We start from the raw sequence: 14,790 nt of genomic DNA on the forward strand, positions 1-14,790 counted from the left end.
TGGTGTGCCTCGGAGACCGGCTTGGAGCGGTGGGTGTCCTTATATCCCCTTTGCCCTTTAATTTTTTTTTTACTTTTGACAGGTGAGCAACGAATACTCGATGCGCCCCACGTTAACTTTGATCCCTATTCTTTTCTTTTTCTTTCCTTAGAGTATGGACGGATTCGCCCGGCTGGGGTTCCCACATTGTTTCACCGTGGTCGATGGTACCCACATCCTGATCCGAGCACCTGAGGGAAGCATAAAGGAGTATAGGAACAGGAAGGACTTTTGTCCTGTTCTCCTTCAAGAACCATGGACTTCTCCGGACGGTTTATAGATTTTGAGGTGGGGTGGAGTGGGAGGAGGCATGATGCCCTTGTGTTCCGTGAATTAAATCTCAGGGCAACCATGGATGAAGGGGTCTTTGTCCCTGGCAACCCCACCGCCACCATAGAGTGTTCCGGCTTGGTGCTCGGAGATGGAGCCTACCCCATACATCACTGGCTCATGACTCCCTATAAGCGGCCAAGGACAAATGTGCAGAGCTACTACAACCTCAGGCACTCCTGGGCAAGGAATGTTGTGGAGCGTGCCTTTGGCCGTTTGAAGGCTCGGTTCTGTTGCTTGATGTCCAGAATGCATGTGCATATAGACAATGTGACACCATTGATCATCGCATGTGTCATCTTGCACAACATCTGCGAGGACAAGGGACATCACATCCCCTTCTCCGAGGCTGAACCAGACCCTGTAGTCCTTGAGGATGCAGCAGCCATCCCTCAAGCCAGGAAAAAAAGGATCTATGCGGAGGGGTGCAAGGTTCGGGACGCTATAGCCAGTTACCTTTACAGAAATAGGAGACGGTTTTGATTGTGATGCTAATATGTGTTCCTAATGCAGGTATATGGCTTATGATGTGTTTTGCATCCATTTGCTGGGCAGGCAGTGGTGGCATACCTCAGAGGGGAACTCATTGCTGAACGTCACCACAAGGAGGAGGATACAAGTAGGTTCAGCACACCCACTACCCCCCCCCCGCCACACTGCACACTGTGGCTAAGTTCCCTACAAATGATCCTAAAGTCTAAAAACTGTCTGTGGCATTAATGTTTCTTTGTTTTTCCTCCCCCCACAGTGAAAAAGAAGGAAGAGGAGAGACAGGAAGAGGAGAAGTGGAAGAAGAGGGCTCGGGGGACAATGTCCCAGCTTGGCCGCCAGCTGAGGGAGATCAAGGAGGGGGGAGAAAAAAGTCCCTCAGAGTCAAAGCCAGGAAAAATGAGGGCAAAAAATGTAAGGGGAAACGGGGATGGGTACCCAAAACAAAGAAGGTGGTGCTGGAGAGGGGACTAGTGGCAGAGTTATGGTTTTTGTTGGGGAGGGGGTGGGGGGGCTCCAAGTTAAATTCCCTGTGTTCCACTGTTTGTCTTCTATTATATAAAAATAAAGAGTTTGTTATACTGTTTTAAAAAAGGCTCCGGTGTGACTCCTTAAACTCACACCCCTTTCACCCCACACCCACACAACACAACAGTTTAAACACATTCACCAAAAAGGCCACTTTTGGCCTGCCTAATTCTACAGTAAGGTACACTGAGACATAAGCAAAAATATAAACTTTATTTGTTAAACAAAACCCAACAGATAACACATTCAAAAACGGAATTTATTTAAGCTAAGAGGGAGAGTACTTGTCCACTGGGCGAACTTTCCTCTTCCCCAGAATTGTCCTCCTACGCGTCTGGGTACCAGCGTCCTGAGAGGGGGTTGGTGGAGTAGGTGGGGGGGGGAGGTCATGGTGACGTTGATTTGTGGAGGGTTTGCGCTCTCCCGGTCCTCTCTTGCCTCCATGACCACAACCGCCCTCTCTACTAGTTGCCTGATGAGGCGCATTTCCTGCATGCCTTCACGGAGGGTTTTGTTTGTCTTGCGGAAGACTTCCCTCATGCGCCTTCCCTCATGGAGCTCGAGATCCATCATGGATTGCTCGAAAGTGGCAGAACGGTGCATGTCCTGCTCGCACTGCTCCAGTAGGCGCTGGCCAACATTCTTCAGATGGGGGACACACCTCTGCCTCGTGCGCTCCCTCTGCAGCCTCTCCTCCACTGGCAGTGCCCCTCTAGGGACATCCGGGGGGGGGGGACTGGCAGGAGCCAGGGGGGCTTCCTCCTCCTCTGAAAGAACCTCTTTGGGGAAAAACAGAATTTGAACCATTAGTGTCAATAATAATACTCCCCAAAAGTCCTAGTGAACACATGGTTAGTGGTTTTTTCCTATTAGTTACAACAATACTCCCAAAAAGGCCTAGTGAGCACATGGTTACAGGTTTGTATCATTGTCCTGCTGTTAAGGCTAGACAAGAACAGTTCTCAGTCATGCATGCTCACCCTCTTGAATCTCTTGGAGCCTGCGATGGGCAGGAGGTCCATGCACCCTACGCTCTTTCTGTGTGCCTGGTATGAAATCTGTAAAAACAAAAAGAGAAATGGTTTTAGAAACAAAGGGTAGTACAGTTAGCTTCCACACTCACCACCAGCAACATAGAGGTACCTTCTTTTTCCTCACAGAGAAACAGCCTCCTGCACAAACAGCAAAGCAGAAAGCAGTTTACACAGACCCCCCCCATTGTTCTCAGAAATACTAACCAAGGTTAGTGGATGCTCCCGAATTGCTATCGAGGTCACCAATAGCTGTGGATTCTCAGGGCTCTGTGGCTGGAAGCTGAGTTTCTGTGGACAACAGCAGACAATAGTGAAAAAGGAGCAAGCACACAACCCACACCAGACAGCATGCTATCAAAGTAGTACCCAGAAGAAGTACCGCAGGCCTATAGGTGAGGCATGCTATACATCTTCCGGGTTATTTACACCAGTGGTCCCCAACCCGCGGGCCGCTGCCCAGTGCCGGGCCGCAGCCCAGTGCCGGGCCGTGGCTCCCTCTCCCAGCCCCCCCCGCAGTAAAAAGCTTCCCAGGCCGCAAGCTTGCGGCCCGGGAAGCTTCTTACTGCGGGAGGGGAGGAGAGGGAATCAGGGCCGCGCCCTTTTCGGAGGCTGAATCCACTTTTTGGGATTTCCCTAGAAGCGCTTCAACAAATCACTTTTAGCGGGACTGTTTCAGGAGTGTGGCAGATTGTGTATGACGTCGTGCATAACTGCATATTAGTAGCGATTACAATTTGCAACCCTTCTGCTACATTAAACTTGTGCAGAATGGACCCAATATCTGTTGGAAGACCAAGTCTGCTAAAAAAACAAACTCCATTAAATTCTTAATTTGTCTCGCCGACAGCTTAATTTCCCAGAAAGTAGAGAGGGGAGCCAGGGGCTCTGCTATTTTAGACTTGATTCTCATCAGTAGGGAAGAACTGGTAGATGAGGTGATCTTGATAGGCTCGAGAAGTGGGCTAAACTGAATAAAATGAAGTTCAATAGGGACAAATGGAAAGTTCTGCATTTAGGGAGGAAAAACCAAATACACCAAGATAGGATGGGGGAGACTTGTCTTGGCAGTAGCATGTGCGAAAAGGACCTAGGAGTCTTAGTAGACCATACATTAAACATGAGTGTGACTTGGTGGCTTAAAAGGCAAATGAGATTTTGGGCTGTATCAAACCGAGTATCGTGTCCAGATCACGGGAGGTGATGGTACCGTTTTACTCTGCTCTGGTTCGGCCTCACTTGGAGTACTGTGTTCAGTTTTGGTCACCCCAGTTGAAGAGTGATGTTGACAAACTGGAACGTGTCCAAAGATGGTGAGGGGTCTGGACACCAAGACGTATGAAGAAAGGTTGGGGGAGCTTGGTCTGTTTAGCCTGGAGAGGAGATGACTGAGAGGGGATCTGATAACCATCTTCAAGTATTTAAAAGGGTGCCGTATGGAGGATGGAGCTGAATTGTTCTCTCTTGCCCCAGAGGAACAGACCAGAACAAATGGGAAGAAATTAATTCAAAAGAAATTCCATCTAAACATCCGGAAGAAGTTCCTGACAGTTAGAGCGGGTCTCAGTGGAACAGGCTTACTTGGGAGGTGGTGGGTTCTCCATCTCTGGAAATTTTCAGACAGAGAGGCTGATTCTGTGAAGGCAAAAGGGTGGCAGGTTATAGCAGATGAGCAATTGGGATGTGAGTGTCTGCATAGTGCAGGGGGTTGGACTAGATGACCCATGAGTTCCCTTCCAACTCTATTATTCTATGACTAGGGTTAAAGCCCGTTTATAATAAATGGGCTTTGCAAGTCCCCCCCTGACCCCCCCCCACAGCTGGAGCTGTTCCTGGGAGGCTGGCAAGCATTGATGCTGGCTTTTCGAGGCAGTGTCTGCATTTGCCAGGCCCCCGGGAATGGCTGGCTCTCCCCCCCTGCAGCTCAGTCCCCCGCTCCGGAAAGCCTCCGCAGGCTTTCCCCGCCATTCGCCAGGCTTACCCATGCGTCCAGCAGGGTGTGGGTGGGTTGGGAGGTGTACGATTGGCTCCTTGGTCCTGGACTGACAATTGGAGGGGCTCAGTCCGGGGCCAAGTGCCAATGGGCTCTGTTCCCCATCCTGGACTCTGCCCACCCCCTTGCCCTTAGCCTTTTATTAATACTCTGTGGTTACAGATTCTATGATTCTAACTGCATTCCACATTGGTCAGACCTGAAGTACTATGTGTAGTTCTGGAGGCCTCACTTCAAAAAGGACATGAACAAAATGGAGAGGGATCAGAGGAGAGTGAGGAGGATGATCCAGGGCCTGATGACCAAGCCCTATGGGGAAAGGCTGAGGGACTCAGGAATGTTCGGCCTGGAGAAGAGGAGCCTGAGAGGGGACAGGATTGTCTGTAAACCTTTGAAACATTGTCCTTTGGAGGAGGGCAGGGAAAGGTTCCTGTTGGCAGCAGAGGAGAGGACCCACAATAATGGATTTAAACTCAGAGTAGAATGATATCGGCTAGGTACCGGGAGGGGGGGATCACAGTCATAGACAATGTTTATTCCATTGTCAATCCTGTTGAATTCAGATCCCTTTGAACTCGGATCTTCCTCTTCCCCCCCTCCCCATTGAAACAGGATAATGTTCTGCACGTGGTTAGGGTAATTCAGAAGGTGGGGGGAAGCCAAGCCTCTTTCTTTCTTTTCTTGAAGGGGGGGGGAGAGGAGCCAGGCAGGGAGCCTCTTTCTTTTCTTGGAGGAGTGGGGGAGAGGATCGAAAAAGGCAGAGGAGGGAGGAAAAATCCAGGACCGACAGAAGTTGAGAGAAATTAGGGGCTTCTCCTTTAAGGCAAGCGTGTCACATGACCAGAGGTTCTCTACCACGGAGCTTTCTTTCCCAATCTGGATATTGAGGATTAAAAGCACTCTAAAGGTAAAGATAAAGGTATCCCCTGTGCAAGCACCGAGTCATGTCTGACCCTTGGGGTGACGCCCTCTAGCGTTTTCTTGGCAGACTCAATACGGGGTGGTTTGCCAGTGCCTTCCCCAGTCATTACCGCTTACCCCCCAGCAAGCTGGGTCCTCATTTTACCCACCTCGGAAGGATGGAAGGCTGAGTCAACCTTGAGCCGGCTGCTGGGATCGAACTCCCAGCCTCATGGGCAAAGCTTTCAGACGGCTGCCTTACCACTCTGCGCCACAAGAGGCTCTTTAAAAGCACTCTAAGATATCGCAAAATAAAGGTAGGGTCACTCCGGATCAATCCTTCTTGCTGCAGAAAGAAAATTTAAATCGCCCCAAATCCAAACGGAAATCGCATTCTGTGTAGACGGGAGGGAATGAATCGATCTGGGGTTGGAATAAAAGCTCCGTGCAGTTTACACTTAGTTCAGCAGTGGAATGGGCTGCCCAAGGAGGTTGGGAGCTCCTCCTCACTGGGAGTCTTCAAGCAGCAGCTGGACAGATATTTTTCCTAGATGCTTGAGGCTGATCCTGCATCGAGCAGGAGGTTGGACTAGATGGCCTGGATGGCCCCTTCCCACTCTGGGATTCTATTATGTTGTTTTAAACTTCATGGCCAATCTACTTTTTAAATTAATTGTCCCCTTTCTAACTCCCTTTCTGTTGTCTCATGTCTCGGACTGGGAAGCCAAGCAAAGAGGGACCTGATCTGTGAAGTAAGAATCCACCCAGAAATGCTTCTTTTCTGCTCATTCTGGTGAAAATAGCTGAAGAGTTCTGAAATTGCACCTCAAAAAAGGAGAAAAGGAGGAAGCTTCTCAACTTCAGATCAAGCTCTGAAGGAAAAAAGCAGGACAGGGAACGTGAGGTGAAGTTCTGCAGAAAGGTTTTTGGTAAGAGGAGGCAACTTCTCCATCCTCTGAGGAGAATCTGGAAGTTATTTTCCTCCTGCCTGCGGAAGGAGCATCAGCAGGAGGCTGGACTCAGCAGCCAACAGATGGCCCTTGTGGATCATTTTTTGGGAGCACACAGCGTCCCAACAGGGTGAGATCACTCGCTTCCTTGTATTTTCCTTGGAAAAGGAACCTGCAGTGTTCTTTGGCTGGGTCAGGGATCTTGAAATCTTCTCCTAAGCCACAGCTGTAAGGCAGAGCCTGAGACGGACAGAAACAGAAGGAGTAAGCAGAGAGCCAGCTTAGTGTAGCGGTTAAGAGCTGCAATCTCTGATCTGGCAAGCCAAGTTTGATTCCCCGCTTCTCCTCCACATGCTAGGAAGAAGCATGATCTAGGAGGAAGGGGGCAGAAGCACATCTCCCCAGCTTGACCAGGGTGCCAGCCTGGACAGTGTGAAACTTAAGATCTCGCCTGTGGCCAGGAATCTGGGGGTGACCTCTGACGCTTCCGTCTCAAGTTTGGTGTAGTGGTTAGGAGTGTGGACTTCTAATCTGGCGAGCCGGGTTCGATTCTGTGCTCCCCCACATGCAGCCGGCTGGGTGACCTTGGGCTCGCCATGGCAGTGATAAAACTGTTCTGACCGAGCAGTGATATCAGGGGTCTCTCAGTCTCACCCACCTCACAGGGTGTCTGTGGTGAGGAGAGGAAAGGGAAGGCGATTGTAAGCTGTTCTGAGATTTCTTTGGGTAGAGAAAAGCGGCATATAAAAACCAAATCTTCTTCTTCTTCTTCTTCTTCTTCTTCTTCTTCTTCTTCTTCTTCTTCTTCTTCTTCTTCTTCAGCCTTCCTTTGTACTTGACCCGGAAATTACAGCTGGTTCAGAACACAACTGCTAGTGTCCTCACAGGAACATCTTTGAGGGCTCATATTCAGTCAGTTCGGAGGCTGCCATGGTGTACCAGATAAAGTTCAAGGTTCTCATATTGACCTTCAAGGTCATCCGCAGTCTGGGCCCCATATATCTGAGGCATGTGGCCTATTGCCTTATTGTTTGTTTGTTTAGATTTTTATCCTGCCCTTCCCTACGGCTCTGGGCAGTTTACAGAAAACATTTCAGAACATTTGTGCCCCCCACAGGGCTCTTCACTCTATAGGTGCAAATCTGTGGGGATCCCTGGCCCACGAGAAGTGCAGCTGGCCTTGACCAGGGCCAGGGCCTTTTTGGTCCTGGCCGCAACCTGGTGGAATAAACTCCTGAAAGAGTTGAGGGCCCTGTTGGAGCTTGGAGATGCGAGACAGAGGTCTTCCAGGCCAGAGTTGAAAAGAGCCGTGGCCCCCTCCTTGGCATAGCCAGTCCACTACACTAATCCTTTATTAACATTTTCCCCTAGGCACAACTCGGGAATCTCAGCAAGATGATGCGAAGGGAAAGAGGCTGAAAATTTTAGTTATTTTTGCTACTGGGGGGATTGTAAGGGTGGATTTTTAACTAGGGTTTTATTTTGAGGTTTTATCCTATAACCCACCACAAGCCAGGCAGCCTGGGAGTGGTGAGAAACAAATCCTATTACTATTACTATTACTATTATTATTATTATCATTGTAATCAACAACAATAATAGTTAGAGCTGTTCTTGCTGAGTAGTTCTGTCAGAACTTTCTCAGCCCTACCTACCTCATGGTTTGACACCAAAATGAGCATTCCACAAAAATGTCATTAAAGATCTGCTATTGCAGAAAATGGCAGCCACAGGAAAAATGGCAGCAATGGTTTTTTTTAATGACTGCTGATTTTCATCAAACTTTGCATGAGTCAGATTTATACAATCTCCCACATTTCTGCTCCAAAGAAAATCTAAATTTTAGATTCCAGGAGCAATAGATGGGAGAGGGACAAGAGTTTGGAAGGGAACGCCAGATTTTCAGCACAACCTAGAATCATAGAATCATAGAGTTGGAAGGGACCTCATGGGTCATCTAGTCCAACCCCCTGCACTATGCAAGACACTCATAACCATTTCTCTCATCTACTGTAACCTACTTTCAGATGTTGTAAAACAAAATTCCTATGAAAGAGTAAGGATACTTGGATGTACAGTTGTTGGCTGCTTCTGTCAACAGAATAGCTCTGATATTACCAGACTTGTGAAGACCCAGGAAAGAAACAGAAATTCTGGAGGAAAAGAACCTTGACTTCTCCAACAAATTAGATTTGGAGAATTCTGAAAAATTCCTGTGAAATATTTCCCCTCTTTTTGGGATCAGTGAAATACTTCTTTCAGGCAAGGTTTTCGGACAGCACTCCTGGGAGTGAGCCCCATTAAATAAAATGGGACTTCTGAGTAGATCTCCATGGGATTATTTCCATTATTCACTCAGAATACATGGCATGGAAAGCTGTAAAACAGGTTACAGCATTCAATAATGATGATCCCTATGTGTATTGTAGACTAGGGTCACTGACCTTTTTGAGCCTGTGGGAACCTCTGGAATTTTGACACAGCACGCTGGGTGCAGCGACAAAATGGCTGCTGCAGGAAGTTGAGCAGGCCACAAAATGACAGCCACAGGAGGTGGAGCAGACCACAAAATGGCCACCGCAGGAGGTAGAGCAGATCACAAAATGATGATCACAGGAGGTGGAGCAGGACACAAAATGGCTGCCACTGGAGGTAATGCAGGCCACAAAATGGCTGCACTATGCTGCACTATGCTGGCAGCTGCTGCCAGGAGTGGCTTAAGAATTTGTGAGGCCTTAGCAGAGTACAATTGCGATGGGAATAGTGGACCCCTCATTGTGGTAAGGGGTATCAGTCTGAGTGTCCCTAAAGAGCAAAAAGAGAGGAGGAGAGAGGCTACAGTCTAGATCCATGGGATCAGGGGCCCCTGGAAGCACAAGGTCTGTAGCACATGCACCGGCCCTGGCTACTGTCGAAACAATGTTTTGATTTTAATTTGTACAGCCAATCAGATCTCAAGTGGCCAATCAGAAGTCTTGCTGGGCAAAAATCCCGCCTGGTCCCATGTGTTTTCTAAAATCACTTGGCGAGTGACAGGAAAGTTGTTGAATGGCACCATGGCGCCCATAGGCAGCACACTGGAGCTAGGGTTGTGCGCTTTGGCTTGGTTCTTCTGCCTTGGTGATCGCTGAAGCCTGAAGTTGTAGAGATTGGGTTACGTAAGTGTTATTGTTATTATTATTATTATTATTATTATTAGATTTATATCCTGCCACTCCCTTGCGGCTCGTGGCGGGTTAGCAAACCACGCTACGTAGGTGTTGGCAAACCACACCCCCATGATCTGCCTTTGCCTCTAGCCCTCCCTAGACTACACCTGTGCACCAAACTTCTTCCAATCACCTCACTGTACTGGCTAACGAGGAGATATAAAATAAAGAAGTGCCTTCTGATCTTCAGGCTTCTTTCACTCCCGCCTTGTGTCGTTCATCATACCGCCTCCCGAGAAGTGGTGACCCTCATCGACATGATTCGTTGACCCATTGCTTACTACGACCAGAGGAAAAAAGATCATAGTGCACATTCAGCCAAGGCTCCCTAGTAGGTAAGTATGGAAGATTCACTGTCGAGCGAACAAATAAAGCATGCTTATAAATTACAACAGGCGGTAGAGCAATGTGCAAGGGAGGTAGTCTCCGTGAAAGACCTCAATGAATTATTGAAGGAGATTGATTGTCAGTGTCCGTGGTATCCCATACAGGGAACCATTAAGTTAGAGGATTGGGGAAAAATAGGGAAAGAGCTCAGAGCTGAACCTCGAGCTCCAATGTCAATCTTGTTAACGTGGCAGAAAGTTAACAGGGCTCTTAGTATCATGGATGGGGGCCGTGATAACTTATTGTTGAAAGAAGCACCCCCACCCTATCCAGCCATCCTCCCAGTGGTCACAGTTTCGGCCGCTCCCCATGCTCCGCGCCCCTTAAGGGACAGGGGCAGATCGCAGGCAGATGGAAACGTTCCTATACAGCGGGCTCCACTGCCGTACTCAGTGCTAAAGGAACCGAATAAGGCAACTAAAGAGAACAGGCTGCAATCTACATATTTTCAAGGAATGATAGAGGGAATAGCCAATGGCTACAGTATGTTACCTAGAGATTGGAAAGATATGATGAGAATGATATTAAGTCCAGCACAATTTGTTATTTGGGACAATGAATATAAGTCAGCAGCTCTTTTGGGGACAACAGCTAATATCACAGCAGATCAGATTTATGGTTTTGGAGATTTTAACACCCTTGAGAATCAAGCACAACTTCTTGATGAGCATTTAGCAGCAGTGGCTCTTTGTATAAAAAGGGCTTTAAAAAGAGTGCCAGGAATAGGCACGCCATTAAAATCTTTTGTTGTTATGAAACAGGGAAACTCTGAGGGGCTTTCCGCATTCGTCCAAAATAGCACAATGGTTACTAATTGAAATCACTACAGTTTTGCCGTTATGCACAACGTCGTTGACAATCTGCAATACTCTTGAAACCGATCCGCAAAAAACGCTTCGTTGTAGCGCTTTCAGGGAAATCCAAAAAAGTGGATTCACCCTCCGGAAAGCGCTACACTCCTGCAACCAATCTGCAACACTAGCGGGAAAGTTCTGTGCGTTACCATTGTTGCGGTTTCTGCAAAGTCCCTCCCCCTGGCTCTCTCCTCTGATCTTCCGGCGAGCGGAGATCAACGCACCGGCAAGCCTTTGTTTACCCAGTGAGGCTTCCCTGGCTGCAGTCCCTCTGTTTAAAGTCACCAAGCACAAGCCCGTTTGCTGGTTTATTTTCACTTTATTTTCACTTTATTTTCACACTGTTTTCGGCCGAAAATTGTGCCCGTGAGGGGGGGGGTTTCACTCGGGGGGAGCGTGGCAACGATGAAACGGCAGCTCAAACATCACCTGCTAGCTGGATGGGTCTCTCCGTATCAACGCATATTCGTTGCAACGTGTGTGTGTGTGTTTTTTTTAACAAACCTTCCTTAAAGGGAAAGGGGCTGTTTGGGAGCATGATAACGGCCGCCCATTGACTGCTTGACGGCCAGGGGCAGGACACAGCTCAGCAATAGCGCTTCCTTTCTAGCGATTTTTGCCGAGACCGGAACCCTGTGGGAAACGATAGAAATGCAACTGGATTCCACTACAAAGGCAGGTATGCATAACGACGAATTCCACTATTTAAAATGGCGATTTTTTGTTCAGCAAACAATTTGCTACATGGATCCTGGTGCGGAATGGCCCTGAATCTTACACTGAATTTATAGATTGTTTAAAAGGTGCAATCTATAAGCAATTGGACAATCCAGAAGCGCAGGCAGAACTGTTGTTAAAATTGGGCTTTGAGAATGCTAACACGGAATGTCAGCAAAGTCTTAGCAGACTTCCATTTGGATGAAAGCAATCCATTTTATTTTGCACGTGAATTTTTTAAGTGACTCTCCATTATAAGTACATCTATTTTTGTATTTTAATTTTTTAATTTGGCTGCAATTGATGGAGCTTCCAGCTGCAGCAGCAGGAGTGTTGTTTAACAATTTGGAATCAGACTTTCTCTTTTTAGCTCCTATGCTAGGAACTCAGAAATCTAAACAGCCTGGTGAGTTATGTTTTGTTTTCTGACCTATCACCCGTTAATCTATATAATTAAAAGGATTTCCACAGCACAGGAATGATCTTTTGTTTCAGGCCCAGGAATAGTTTTTTTTGTTTGTTTCCTAACCCCCACCTCAAGGAGGAGAGGGGGGAGATTTTGTTTTAAAACTTTTTGGTTGGCAGCTTGGAAGTGAGCTCACTGAAAAACTGCTATGCCTTAATAAAGCTTTATCAGTTAGAGTTGTCTAGCTGTGTAATATTTGTAGGTTGGGAAAATGCCTGGCTGGAGAGATATGTCTATTTGTTTTGGTAGTAAAAAATTTTCTTTTATGTTTGTGTTGTTTTAAGACAAACTCTAAAACACAAGGCATAGATCCTCTTTGGGAAATGTGTCCACAGTTTTTTTTTTCTGTTATATTATCAGCCTTTTTTACGTGTAATTAGCAGATAGAATATTTTCTTTTTGTCAGTTTTCTTTGGTTTGTCTGTTTAAAGGTGAATTGACAAATTTTGTTTTTTGATTCAGGCATCTCAGCCTAATTTATATCAGCTAGCCCCCACTCCTTCACAAGTCAATTGTTTTGTTTTATCACTAGAATGCATGGAAACCAGATCAAAGTAAGTATAACTTTCTTTTTAACTCTCCTTGCGTTTTTTTTTTTCTCTTGGAGCTTCTGCTCTAGCCACTCCCCATCAACAAGAAATACAAGCTGCCAATCTTGGAGTCCCCCTCCTTCTTTCTTTGAATTTATTTTGTCAAATGTTTGAGCACTATGAAAGCTCTAAGCCTCCAGGTTTCCTTCCAAATGTGTTTGTTCTATCCTGTTTCTAACGTTTTCAGATGTCATTTTCTTTGAAAAGGGTTATTACTGATGTCCCAGTAGACGGCCTAATGGTGTTTACCGATGGATCTCCCTCACAAGGAGTCTTAACCTGGCAACAACCAGATGGTATATGGTACAGTAAGTTTACAGGTTTGCAAAAATCAGCTCAGCGGTCGGAGTTGGCAGCAGCTGTCTTGGCCCTGGACCTTTTTGAGTCTCACCCATTTAATTTGATTTCTGGTAGTTTGTATCTTTGTAATCTTTTATCTGCAATTGAATATTCATATTTGTCTCCAGCATGTGATGAACAACTATTAAGTTTGTTTTTAGCTGTACAAAAATCACTGTAACAGTGAACAGCTCCATTGTATGTAGCTCATGTGAGGAGCCATCAGCCTTTTCCTGGTTTTCTCACTGAAGGAAATGCTTGAGCTGATTCTCTTGTTTCATTTGTTGTTCAGTCTCCAATTGAGAGCCATGCTTTTCATCACCAAAATGCTAAAGCTCTGGCCGAAGAATTTCACTTGCCATTGGCAGATGCTCAAGCTATTGTCAGACAATGTCCACAATGTGCCCATCAAGCCTCCTACCCTGCCACTGGGGTAAATCCCCGTGGTTTTGGAGCCAATCAAATCTGGCAAATGGATGTGACTCACTTTTCGCCCTTTTCTCCCTGGAAATATCTTCATGTCACAATTGACACCTATTCTGGATACATTTTTGCCACATTACAGAAAGGGGAAAAAGAAAAACATGTTTGAGCACCCTGTTAAGGTCTTTTTCTGTTATGGGAGTCCCCACCACTTTGAAAACAGACAATGGTCCCGCTTATTGTTCCACAGCATTTGCTCAATTTTGTAGTCAATGGAACATTCAACATGTTTTTGGAATACCTTATAATTCCACTGGACAAGCCATTGTTGAACGTGCAAATGGCACCTTAAAGCGAATGCTTGAAAAATTAAAACACAAAGGGGGAGTGGGTATCTCCCTTGGATAAGGAATCCCTGCTCTCATCTGCTTTATTTACTATTAATCATCTCAACCTTATTTCTTTTAATTCTCAATTTTTAACCAGGTCTCAGCGTCACTTTCAGGTAGACACACCCCTTCCTCGGGCGCAAGTCCATTACCGTCGTTTACCTGATCCACAGTCCCTTTGATCACCTGGGGCCGAGGCTACGCTGTTGCTGCTCTTCCCTCTGGTGCATTGTGGGTTCCTGCTCGTTGTGTTCGTCCAGCGCTTGATGGCGTGGCACCAGGGCCTCAACAACCCAATCCCAAACTTCAACATTCACCTTCACGAGACCAAGCCAATGGCTCAGCGCAAGAGGGGAAGGGATAAATCTAATCCTCCAGTGACATGGGGGGCACTGAAAGGGCTGTCCAATCCAGCTCAGCAGCAGTAGCAGGCTCAAGGCCTACCTGAAACTCCTGAGAATTTTTTAGCTGCTGTAATAACTGCTTTACACTTTAACTCTGTCCTGATCATTATGTGTTGCTTATTCTGTCTGCCCATTGGGTGGTTCATGACATATCAGCACCTAATACATGGGTGCGCCATGCTGTGTATATGTTTGCTTTTCATGGGAAGAATGTATCTTTGATTTATGAACCTCCTCTTTTAGCAGCCTCTATGTCCTTCATTCCCACACCTTTTAATTCCCCAGAATTAATTTTAGCTGAATTGTAGAATGTAGATAAATCTAAGTTGTTTGCTGGTATAGTCTAGCCCTCCTTAGACTATACCTGTGCACCAAACTTCTTCCAATCACCTCACAGTTTTCTTAGATTGGCCATATGTGGCACAGCAGCTAGAAATTCCAATCCCGTTAGAACACAGGGGCTTGCAAGTGTTTTTCTTTGTCCGTACTGGCTAACGAGGAGATATGAAATAAAGAAGTGCCTTCTGATCTCCAGGCTTCTTTCACCAGATTCCTGCCTTGTGTCGTTCATCATACCGCCTCCCGAGATGAAGTGGTGGGTAGGAGGCCAGCGGTGCAGAGGGGAGGGGTGGTGACATCAGTGATCGCCAAGGCAGCTGAACCGAGCCGAAGTGCACACCCGTACTGGACCTCTGTTGTAGGCACATGCAACATATTTTCCAGGATATATATTATTATTGTTTGTTGAAGGC

General features: G+C 46.7%; 1 long non-coding RNA gene across 1 annotated transcript; it reads right to left on the minus strand.

Moving 5' to 3' along the window:
* Positions 1-1,827: 1,827 nt before the first annotated feature.
* On the minus strand, positions 1,828-4,049 carry LOC143836705 (uncharacterized). Its single transcript, XR_013230670.1, has 4 exons — positions 3,999-4,049; positions 2,625-2,708; positions 2,367-2,444; positions 1,828-2,165 (listed from the first exon to the last, which is right to left on the minus strand). It is a non-coding gene; the product is annotated as an uncharacterized LOC143836705 (long non-coding RNA).
* Positions 4,050-14,790: the final 10,741 nt, after the last annotated feature.

The sequence above is a fragment of the Paroedura picta genome, chromosome 4 (assembly GCF_049243985.1).
Source record: "Paroedura picta isolate Pp20150507F chromosome 4, Ppicta_v3.0, whole genome shotgun sequence".
Taxonomy (NCBI): domain Eukaryota; kingdom Metazoa; phylum Chordata; class Lepidosauria; order Squamata; family Gekkonidae; genus Paroedura; species Paroedura picta.